An 11,488-nucleotide genomic window follows, 5' to 3' on the forward strand; every position below is an offset into this window, starting at 1 on the left:
CTTATGGACAGTGATCTTCCAAGATGTAAAAACAGCACCTGCACCCAAGAGGACTTGGTGGAAACAACTGGAGGTGGCAAGGCTGATGTTGAGGCAAGGTGGATGGATGTTTAGGCAAACCTGATGGACAATGATCTTCCAAGATGTGGAAACAGCAGCTGCTCTCAGCAGGCCCCAAGACCATAAACTGAGAAAATTTGAAACTATAATAACCTTTGAAATAATTTTGATTATGAAACAAAAATTCCATCATGTTTTAATTAAAATGCTATACAAAACTGCAAATGTTTAAGCAAATACATAAGATAAAAAAAAATTGGCCTGAGTCTGTTCTCAGTTGATGGTCTTGGGGCCAGGACTTGGTGGAAACAAATGGATGAGGCAATACTGATGGATGTTAATCTTCCAAGATGTGGAAACAGCAGCTGCAGCCAAAAGGACTTGGTGGAAACAAATGGATGAGGCAATACTGATGGATGTTAATCTTCCAAGATGTGGAAACAGCAGCTGCAGCCAAAAGGACTTGGTGGAAACAACTGGAGGAGACCAGCCTGATGGATGTTACCGCCCCCCTTTCAAGACATATCGCAGTAGATAACCGACACTGATCAGGTATGTGACATAATCATGATCCAATATTATCTTTTAATAAAAAGTTCCAAATTACAATGGCTACAATTTAGAATAAATCAACATATCTTGGCTACAAATAAAATGTTACATAAAATTGGTTTAAAAGATATGCAATTGTGTAATAATTTTGAGTCATTTTGTCTACCATATTTTCATATTCCGTACAATGATATCTGATACACCTGATGTACAGAAATCTCAGAAATCTTATGAAGTTTCATCAGAATTGAGGCTTCCTCCCACACTGGCCCCCTTTTCTCTTTCTTATATGCCTATGACATAATCATAAGCTGATACTGTTTAAAATAAGACACTTGCACCTGACAGGTTGAAAAGGAGACTTCAGACGATGATGCTGATGAAGTTTTTCTTCAACAATGTGAAAAAGAGCTTTTGCAGCCTACAAGATTTGATGGAAGGAACTGGAAAATGCAATGCTGATGGATGTTGACCCTCCAAGATGTGGAAAAGACCAGCCAAAGCCAGACAGGAATTGGTGCAAAAAACCTGGAAAAGGCAAGACTGATGGATTTGACCTTACCAACAGCAAGACATATCACAGTGGATGCAATGTTGATGGACCTTATCCCCCCCCCCCCCCCCCATGATGTGGAAATGAAGAGTAACAGCCAGACAGGAATTGGTGGAAACAACTGGAAAAGATGAGACTGATGGACGTTAACCTTCCCAATAGCAAGACATATCACTTTGGATAACTGTCACTGATCAGGTATTTGAATTATATGATCCAAAATATTTTTTTGAAAAAGTGCAGCAAAAGAATATCATCTTAGAGCGGGGATAGACAAATAGGATTTTGCAGTACTTGCCCTCTGACAGATTACCATCATAAGATTACTTGTCCTACCAAAAAATATGCTTCTCCGACCTGTTTCTTAATTTAAACAAAATAACAGTAAATTATTTCTCAACTGAGACACTACACAGGAATCAACCTAGATCTAAAATTACTAAATTCTCCCAGATTTCTTTCGATATTTTCAGGGTATTGATAAAGTCGAAGTTTCATTCTATTCTCCTCAAAATTCTTCAATAAGATAATCCTTATATTCAATAAGATACTCCTTAAAGTGTATTATTTATTTAATGAAAAAGGTGAAGTTAACGAACAGTGATTGATCTCAGAATACCTACAAACGAGACAAATCTGTGAACACTACTGCATGCCGATTGAGCGATCGACTTCATGACTATGTGATTGCCAATCAACAACACTAATTTTAATAGCAATAGCATGTCTGTATTCACAGAATGAATTTAATATTTTGTCAATAAAAAAGTCTAAAATCCCATTCAACTTTTTGACGACATTGGAAGGTGTCATGTTTTATGACTTGTGTTTAATATAACAACACATTCATGGGTAAATTCTAGAGGAGTTCCGACTGAGTATTCAATATAGTGGTCAACAGCAGCAAAAACAGATGCTCTCTTGTGATTCATGATATTTTAAAAGTGGTAACACAAAAGACATATTGAGTATATGATTTTTTGTTAATGGGAAAAGCACTTGTCCGCAGTCAGGCACCACTTATCAAATATTAACTAGACCACTAAACAAAATTGGTTTTCCAGGGCGTCGGGCAATGCTATTTGTCTAGCCCTGTTAGAGCTATACAGTATTTCACTTAGATATGTCAGTTATTTTGTTAATTTCTGTTTTATACTTACTTAGATGCTGAAGTATATTAACTTCTATTTTATAGTGTGCTTAGATGATTTTGTGACAGTACCCTATAGGAGACTCAGATAAAGTCATGTGGATGTGCTTGACATTATGAATGACAAGGAGCCCTCAGGTATGGAAATAAGTCACCCAAGTATGCCATTCTGTAAGACTCTGTTCTTCAATTTACTTCATTGATCCTATTGATTAATTACTTTTTTTTCCTCATTCATTGACAGAAAATTAAAGTATTGAAGAGGTATATCCTTGTGATCGCATGTGGAGAAAGACAAAGATAGATGACCATGTAGAAGTCCAGATTTGCACACACAAGCACATCCAATTTACAATGTTATAATCCAAAACAATTTTTTTGAAACATTTGTTTTGGAAATGGGTGTCTGAGTTGTAAGAGGGTATGGGGTCGCCCACTCAGACACGTGGGTTTTCTCCGGGGGCTCCGGTTTCCTCCCACACTGACCCCATTCTTTTTCTTTGTGCCAATTGAAAGTAAATATCTTTTATTATCTATTGTTTTGCTCTAATGTTATTTTATGTATTTTGTTATATTTTATATTATAAAATGTTTAGATAAAGTAGTTGAAAGCTAGTTGTAAGTAGACCTTGTCGATACCCTGGGGCATTACTGGTTGGAACTTCGTGGATCCTTGGCCGCTACGGTTGCCAGGCTGGCCTGGGGAGGAGAGGTTGAAAACGCAACTAGTTGTAGGCTGCTTTGTCTTTAATAATCTGTTTTCATTTTATCTAAAATCAAAAGATCATATATGTTGCAGATATAATGATTGTTAAATATTAAATTAGAATTCCTGGAATGTACAAATTCTGTCAGCTACTGTACCAGTAATAATTTGTATAGTCAATTCCAATTATAAGCTTATTGTGATGCATTATATACTGACTAAATCTTCAGTAAAAGTAATTGATTATAAATTTTGATGTGAAATTATGATTTGTATTTAATAATGTAAAGTAATGGGATTTGAATGTATTAAATTGTGATCTGTTAATGTTAAATTATGATTTGTGAATGTCAAATTGTGATTTGTTTATGTAAAACAGTGATTTGTGATTGTCAAATTGTGATTTGTTTATGTAAAATGGTGATTTGTGAATGTTTGTGAATTTAATGTAGTGATTTCATTTTGAAAAAAAAAAAAAAGAAAACAAACAAAAAAAAAAGCCAGGAAAAAAAACTAGAAAAGACAAAAAGAAAAAAAAAGAAAAGAAAGAAAAAACACAGTAAAAAACAAACAAACAAACAAAAACAAAAAAAAAAAAAAAAAAGAAAGAAAACAAAGAAAACAGATTTGAAAGAAAAAAATATATATAAAGGAGCAAAACAAAAAGGCACAAAACTTTTAATGCTGCCTGCTTGAATTAACATATTTGCATGTTTTTTCAAGCAGAAGGTTCCAAGCCCTTAAAAGCAGAGGAGAAGTTTTGGTTTCTTATGTATATTGACATTACTGAATGTATGCCAAAGAAGATGGGCAGACAATGACAAGCAGAATACCTATAGTGCAATAAACATGAAGGTAAAAAATTAAATCTTGATTACATGTATAACAAAATTTTCTTTGATATTTCATCTAACATAGTATACTTTATGTAAAATCTGTACAATTTGCAAAAAATCTCACAAAGATTGAAATTTTTTGCTTATAAATAGCATACACACACTAAAGAGGACAAAAAGGATCATTATCTAATTCTATATTACACAACTTTTCGATATAAATGGGTCTTTGCTTCACTTTTTGGAAAGTTTATCCTCAAAGTTTGCTTTAAACTATACATTTTTGGTGATAAAAAACATGGAGCAAAGACCCATTATCTCTTTAAAATATTTCATGACACAACATTTGTATCTTTCTGAGAAATAGTTGGAGACCATTTAGTTAAGAGTCATATCACAGACATGATCTAAATGCCGCTATTCATCAGGAGTTGTGTAGCGTAGTGGTTAGCATGTTAATCTCAAAGGAAATTGATACATAGGATTTTTATTGCTAGGATTAGAAACCCACAAATACCACACTATTTTTTATGGAATTCCATATACAACAGCCAACTGCTCACTGCTTTTTTTTATTCGCATTATTATGCATTTTTTGGCATTGCATTTGCAGGAAAATAATTCAATAGCTTTTTTAACAAGTAAGGGAGGGGGGATGGTAAAAGTGTATATATAAATCAGATAAAACTGGGGGCCAAACTTTTAGTAGAATCTTTGGGTAACACTTGCTGATATATGTATTTATATGAGAAATACTTTTGAAAATTATATTACATTCAAGGCATTTTACTATATTTAAAAACAATTTAATTCTGGTTATAACTCGGTATTTGATTGGAAAAAAGTTTACTTTATATCATATAATATGGGTTACCTATGTCACAATTACTTGAGTCAAAAACGTATCGATCCACCTGATGTTACATTTAAATTTTGTACAATTTGAAGTCATTTTTTAGGGGCAATAATCTTTTTTTTCCCTACATTAAATGAATGAAAATTGAATTATAAGGAATGAATTTAATAGCTATCCAATTTATACAGTATAAACTGGGTTGGAACATTTACGGTTTTCTACAAACCACTTTGTGGAGCCCTCAAGTATGGGAATAAGTTACCCAAGTATGCCATTCTGTAAGACTGTTCTTCATTTTAACTTTGTCAGTCCCAATGGATAATTTTTTTTTTCTCACTCATTAACAGGAAATAAAAGTATCGAAGAGTCATATCCTTGTGATCGTGTTTGGAGAAAGACAAAGGAAGATGAACAATGCAGAGAAGCACACACGATCACATCCAGTTTTTATCCAAAACAATTTTTTTGAAACATTTGTTTTGGAAATGGGTGTCTGAGTTGTAAGAGGGTATGGGGTTGCCCACCGAGACATGTGGGTTTTCTCCGGGTACTCCGGTTTCCTCCCACACTGACCCCATTCTTTTTCTCTATGCCAATGAGATAATTATGTTATCTTTGAAAAAATTTTAATGTAAATATTTTTTTTTATTATTTGTTGTTTTGCTATAATTTTGATTAGTCAGTACAAATTCACTCAAGCTATTGCAATAAGATGGTTAATGGTGACTAAGAATGTATTGTATTATTGAATGTAAATCAGCATTTATTATTGATGTGACTAATTCTGTGGTGAAAGTACAAGTTAATGTTTATTGTTTGTATTAGTAAATTTGTGACAGTCAATGATGAATTGTAACTAGTTTTGCAGTGAAAATACATGTAAATGTTAGATAAGTAGTAGATGTTAAATTGTGACAGTGAATGATAATTGTGTGACCTAAGTTATGCAATGAAAGTACAAGTAAATGTTAAAGTAACAGTAAATGTTAAATGTGTCAGTGAATGGTGATTTGTGAATATAGTTATGCAGGGAAAGTACATATAAATGTTAATTGTGTTAGGAATAAATGTTAAATGTGAAAGTGAATAATGTTTTGCGACTAGTTATGCAGTGAAATTACCAGTACATGTTAATGTTAATTGTATTAGTAAATGTTTAAATTGTGTCAGTGAATGATGAATTTTAAATAGTGCATTGTTAAATTTTTTTATCTCAATAGCCAAAGTTTTGTGCAGTGTTAAAAAAAATCACAACACAAAAAAAAAAAACAAAAAAAAAAAACTAAAAAAAAGAAGAAGAAAATAATACAGAAGGACAAAAAAAAAAATGATAAAAAACAAAGAAAAAAAGAAGCCCCCCCCCCCCCCAAACAAAACAATAGAAAAAAAGCACAAAACTTTTAATGCTGCCTGCTTAAAAAAAAATGCTTCATTTTTGAATTTTTTTACCAAGCAGAAGGTTCCAAGCCCTTAAAAGCAGAGGAGAAGTTTTTTGTGTTAATAGGTCACCCCAGTCATTAAGGTGACCTTTGCTATCGGTTTATTGGTCAATTTGTTGTAAATATTAATAGTTAAACAATTTCAGCTTCCTCTCTGTAACCACTGAAAAATTACATGTACCACCAACTTTACCATATAGCATCTTTGGATGAATGAAAACAAAAATTGCATAATACATGCCCCCCCCCCTCCCCCCCGGGGGCTAAAAACCATCAAAATTTATTATTAAATGCAATCTTGAACAATCTTCACTCCTGGTCAACAAGCATTTAAACTTTTTGCTTGATTTTAATAAGCATTGAATCCTCTACCAAAATTATGAATTCATGACCCAGGGTCTCCCAGACAGGACTTCTGGGGTTGGTGGAGCTCTATTGATCATATATTGCATAAATTCTTTAAAAAGGTTTTGTCCCCCCCCCCCCCGTATATTCAGCAGAGAAACTTTAAGTGCATGGTTATGATGATCTAGGATTCCTCATCCAAATTTATAAAATTTGGGACAGGGCAGGTATTTTAGGGCAGGGCATTATTGATCATATAGTGAAAATGCATTATTTCTTTGAAGATATTCTTGTCTGCTCTTGGGTATTAAGCAAGCAAATAAAGAGCATGGTTTTGATGAGGAAGGGTGCCTCTTCTTAAGTTGTAAATATCATGGCCTTTGGGTCAAGGGTTCTTGTGTTTAGGGCTGAATCAGAGGGTCTGATGTTTAGGTGGGATGTATTAATTAAAAAGTGAAAACGCATTTGTTTTTCATTTATTATTCTGCTCCTAAGCATCTACAAGACAAACAGAATACAAAGTTGTAATGAACAAGGGTGTTTTTACCAGATTTGTTGAATTCTGGACCTCGGTTTTAAGTGTTATGGTGCTGAGCAGGGCTCGATTGATCTGGTAAGAAAACTGAGGTTATTTCCCTTTGCTTTTCAACCTATGATAATACTGAAATTGATAAATCATTTGAATAAAAGAATTATGGTATACAAGAAGAAGATGGGTGAACAAGGCGTGCAGAATGCCTATATCTTCAGATATTAATAAAATCATGTTCAATTTGTGAATTAAGTATTTAAAATAAAGTTCTCATTATTGAAATTTATGAAATTATGATTAACAAAACTTTTCTGAGAAAAAAGATCTCGGAAAAAATTATACTTTTATTAAAAAAATAAAATGGTATTCGTGGGATGCGAACCCCTATCAATAAAAATCCGGAGTATCATATTGTTTTGAGACTAACACGCTAACCACTACGCCAGGCAGCTCCTGACGAATAGTGGCATTTAAATCATGTTTGTGATATGACCCTTGACTTAATGGACTTCAAGTATTTCTCGGAAAGATGCGAATGCTTTGTCATAAAAGTGTACTTTTAAGGTATAGTGGGTCTTTGCTCCATGTTTTTGTAAACCAAAAAATGTATATTTTTATGCAAACTTTTAGGATCAACTTTCAAAAAAATGGAGCGAAGACCCACTCATATCGAAAAATTTTGTTAAAGTGTGAGAAAATGATCCTTTTTGTCCTCTTTAGTGTGTGTATGCTATTTCGTAGGCAAATAATTTCAGTCTTTGTGAGATTTTTGTAAACTGTAGAGATTTAGCATAAAATATACTTTAATGTTAGATGAAATATCAAAGAAATTTTTTATATAATTGAGATTTTATTTTTCAATTCATGTTTGTCGCACTATAGGCACTTCGCCCGCTTTGTCCACCCATCTTCTTTTTAATTAATGTATAATACAAAAAGTACATAGTTTTGAATGGCCAAGAAGACCTACTCTGCATGGTGATAGTGACAAATGGGAGTGTATTAGCACTGGCAAGTACAAACAGAAAAATTGATCTATAGTTTATGATTTGTAACCGAGTAGTACATTAACTATTCTGTTCATCCCCGATCATCACTATTTCTCTTGCATTTGGACAGCATATCTTCATCTATCAGTTAATTGTTTTATATTATACTTCTATGGAACGTTTACTGTGTTGTATGTGTATTAAAATACTCAATTATATATGTTGTACGTGTATCATACTCAAGTGACCATTAAGGCCCTAAGGCCTCTTTTACAAATATGCAAATATGCTTATTAATGATATCCCAAAAGTTCATTTCCACAATTAGATAAGGCCTGCATCAAGATAGAGGTGCCCTTAAGTATACATTTTTCCCCTCAAAAAGAATGGGCTTTCGAATTTCAATCACTGCACACATTACATCAGTCTCCTACCAGTGAAAGCAAAGGGGACTTTAGTTTCCTCCTTGTCTATCCATCTGTCTGTCCCACTTGTTTTTCTGCATTTTTTTTTTTTAAAAAATGCTTATGGACATTGAGCTGTTTTCTGGTATGTGAGTGTACCTTAATAAGTTACATATCAAGTTTGCATTTTGTTCCGAGGATTTTTGACAGAATTATGGCCTTTTTAAGGTCTGACGACATGTTGCTGTTTTGTATCTCTTCTACAAATTAATCATAATTATCAATATCTTATGATTTTTAAACTGTTTTCAAAATGTCTAAGTGGATAAATACACCAAAAAATTGTGATATTGGCAATGCTCATGATTTCAAATAGGATTATATAGTAAATACCATCCTCTAGTATCTTGCACAAATGCCTGGTAAGTAGGGATGGGTATCGCCAAAAACTTCTTATCGCGATATATCACGATTTTCCCCCAAAATATCACGATGATATCATGATATTTTTACAAGCAATTTTACAATGATTTTAGATGAATATTTATAATTTTTTCCAAAAAATATGCTGGAAAAACATAACTTCACTTTTTTCATTTTTTATTTACATAATATCAAGCAATTTTGGATACTAGGATGCCGTTCTTTTACCGTTTTCAACATTCTTTACACTTCCTGTAATTGTAATTTGAAAGATTGAACCAATAAATGAACAATTTCTGGAATTTTTAACTATATACCAAAATACCGGTATTTTAGTCTCCGTATCATGATACGTATCACACAATTAAAAATCACGATATACCGGTATACCGATAAAATCGCACATCCCTACTGGTAAGGTACCTTGATTTTTTTTAGGAAAATTGTTAGAGTAGCAATAGCCCAATGACAAGTTCTTGGAAAAAATTGTATATTATTGAGGAACTTGTCATCTGACCTAAATTTCTAATGGCGGCCAGTTTTCCAGCTTTTTTCCCCCTAAACTCTTGCAGATTTTTTTACATGAGTCTACCTACATGTAGCAGAGTTATAGATCAAGCTTGTATTTTGTTCTGCTGCAATGATTTTTGACAATTATATTAAAGGAAAAAAGTTTTTATGCCCCTGGATCGAAAGATCCCGGGGGTATATTGTTTTTGTCCTGTCTGTCTGTTTGTCTGTTTATCTGTTTATCTGTTTGTCTGTCTGTCTGTTGTCAACTTTAACCTTGCCCATAACTTTTGATTGGTTGGAGCTATGACTTTCATATTTCACATGTGTATTCCTTGTGACAAGACCTTTCTTTGGGTACCATCATATTTGACCTTTTGACCTTGACCTTGGAGTTTGACCTACTTTTGCAAAATTTTATGAGACTTTAACCTTGGCCATAACTTCTGAACAGTTGGTGCTTGGGGTTTCAAACTTCACATGTGTATTCTTTGTGACAAGGCCTTCCTTTGGATACCAACAACTTTGACCTTTTGACCTTGACCTTGGAGTTTGACCTACTTTTGAAAAACTTTAACCTTGGCCATAACTTTTGAACAGTTGGTGCTTAGGGTTTCAAACTTCACATGTGTATTCCTTGTGACAAGAACTTCCCCTGGATATCAACCACTTTGACCCTTTGACCTTGACCTAGGAGTTTGACCTACTTTTGAAAAACTTTAACCTTGGCCATAACTTTTGAATGGTTGGAGCTAGGGCTTTCATACTTCACATATGTAATCCTTGCGACAAGACCTTCCTTTGGATATCAACCACCACTTTGACCTTATGACCTTGACCTAGGAGTTTGACCTACTTTTGAAAAACTTTAACCTTGGCCATAACTTTTGAATGGTTGATGCTAGGGCTTTCATACTTCACATATGTAATCCTTGTGACAAGACCTTCCTTTGGGTACCAACCACTTTGACCCTTTGACCTTGACCTAGGAGTTTGACCTACTTTTGAAAAACTTTAAACTTGGCCATAACTTTTAAATGGTTGGTGCTAGGGCTTTCATACTTCACAAATGTAATCCTTGTGACAAGATCTTCCTTTGGACACCAACCACTTTGACCTTGACCTTGACGTTTGACTTTTATTTAAAAAACTTTAACCTTCGCCATAACTTTTGAACAGTTGTATCTAGGTCTTTCAAATTTCACAGGTGTATTCCTCGAGACAAGACCTTTCTTTGGGTATCAACATTTCTTATCTTTTGGCCTGGATTTTGAGTTGCATTTGAAGAAACTTTAACCTTCGCCATAAGCTGCCATACGGGGGCATCAGTGTTTCACAAACACATCTTGTTTTGTAATATAATTCAACCTTACTGCTTTTTTCCGCTTTGAAACACTATATTACACAAAACCACTAAAGCCACAAAAACTCAAGATTTCAAGGGTATTCCATTGTACAAAAGCATCAGGATTCTAACCTTGTTCAAGAGGTGCCGCTAGACAAGTACTACTATTGCTCACAATATGTGTCTATTATAAAGAAAACTTAGGTTTTTCCTTTCTTGGTTTAAACACAATTTATTTTTGCCAAGTTATTCTAAGGGACATCAAATTATGACAAATATGATAATGCAGTCTTCTATCTATAAATACAATGCTTAATCACACTTTTCTCCTCTCTTTGTTCATCTGTTGTATAGTTCTTCTAAGCACAAGCCTCCAATACTTATGAGTGCCAGGTTCACGTTCAGAAGCACCTCTTTCTATTTTTAGATTCCAGAGCCATTCTGGATATTCAGTTTCTGGCTTTATTTCTGGGTCAGATCCTTTGTTCATTATGTTTGCACCACATACATATTTACACAGTTTTTAATGGTCTTTTTCAGCATCAAAGAATTTGTCCACCTTTTTTTTTGCTAGTCCTTTTACTAGAAAAAAATTGTCAAGGATTAAATATCAATCACCATATGAGTACAAGCAAATCTACACTACCTGAGGATGCTTCCATATCAAAATAACTAAACATGGCTTTGCTGTTCTTGAGAAGATTTCTAAAGATTTTTCCCTATGTATTCCTATGTAAAACTTTGACCCCCCATTGGTGGCCCCACCCTACCCCCGGGGGTCATCATTT

At 33.7% G+C, this 11,488-nt stretch overlaps 1 long non-coding RNA gene across 1 annotated transcript; it reads left to right on the plus strand.

Moving 5' to 3' along the window:
* The first annotated feature begins 355 nt into the window (after positions 1-355).
* Positions 356-3,333, plus strand: LOC133183850 (uncharacterized). The gene is made up of 4 exons (XR_009720745.1): positions 356-612; positions 961-1,363; positions 2,361-2,453; positions 2,560-3,333. It is a non-coding gene; the product is annotated as an uncharacterized LOC133183850 (long non-coding RNA).
* The last annotated feature ends 8,155 nt before the right edge of the window (positions 3,334-11,488 follow it).

This window comes from Saccostrea echinata, unplaced genomic scaffold (genome assembly GCF_033153115.1).
Source record: "Saccostrea echinata isolate AGI-Se365-2 ecotype Australia unplaced genomic scaffold, CSIRO_AGI_Sech_v1 ptg000009l, whole genome shotgun sequence".
Classification (NCBI taxonomy): Eukaryota; Metazoa; Mollusca; class Bivalvia; order Ostreida; family Ostreidae; genus Saccostrea; species Saccostrea echinata.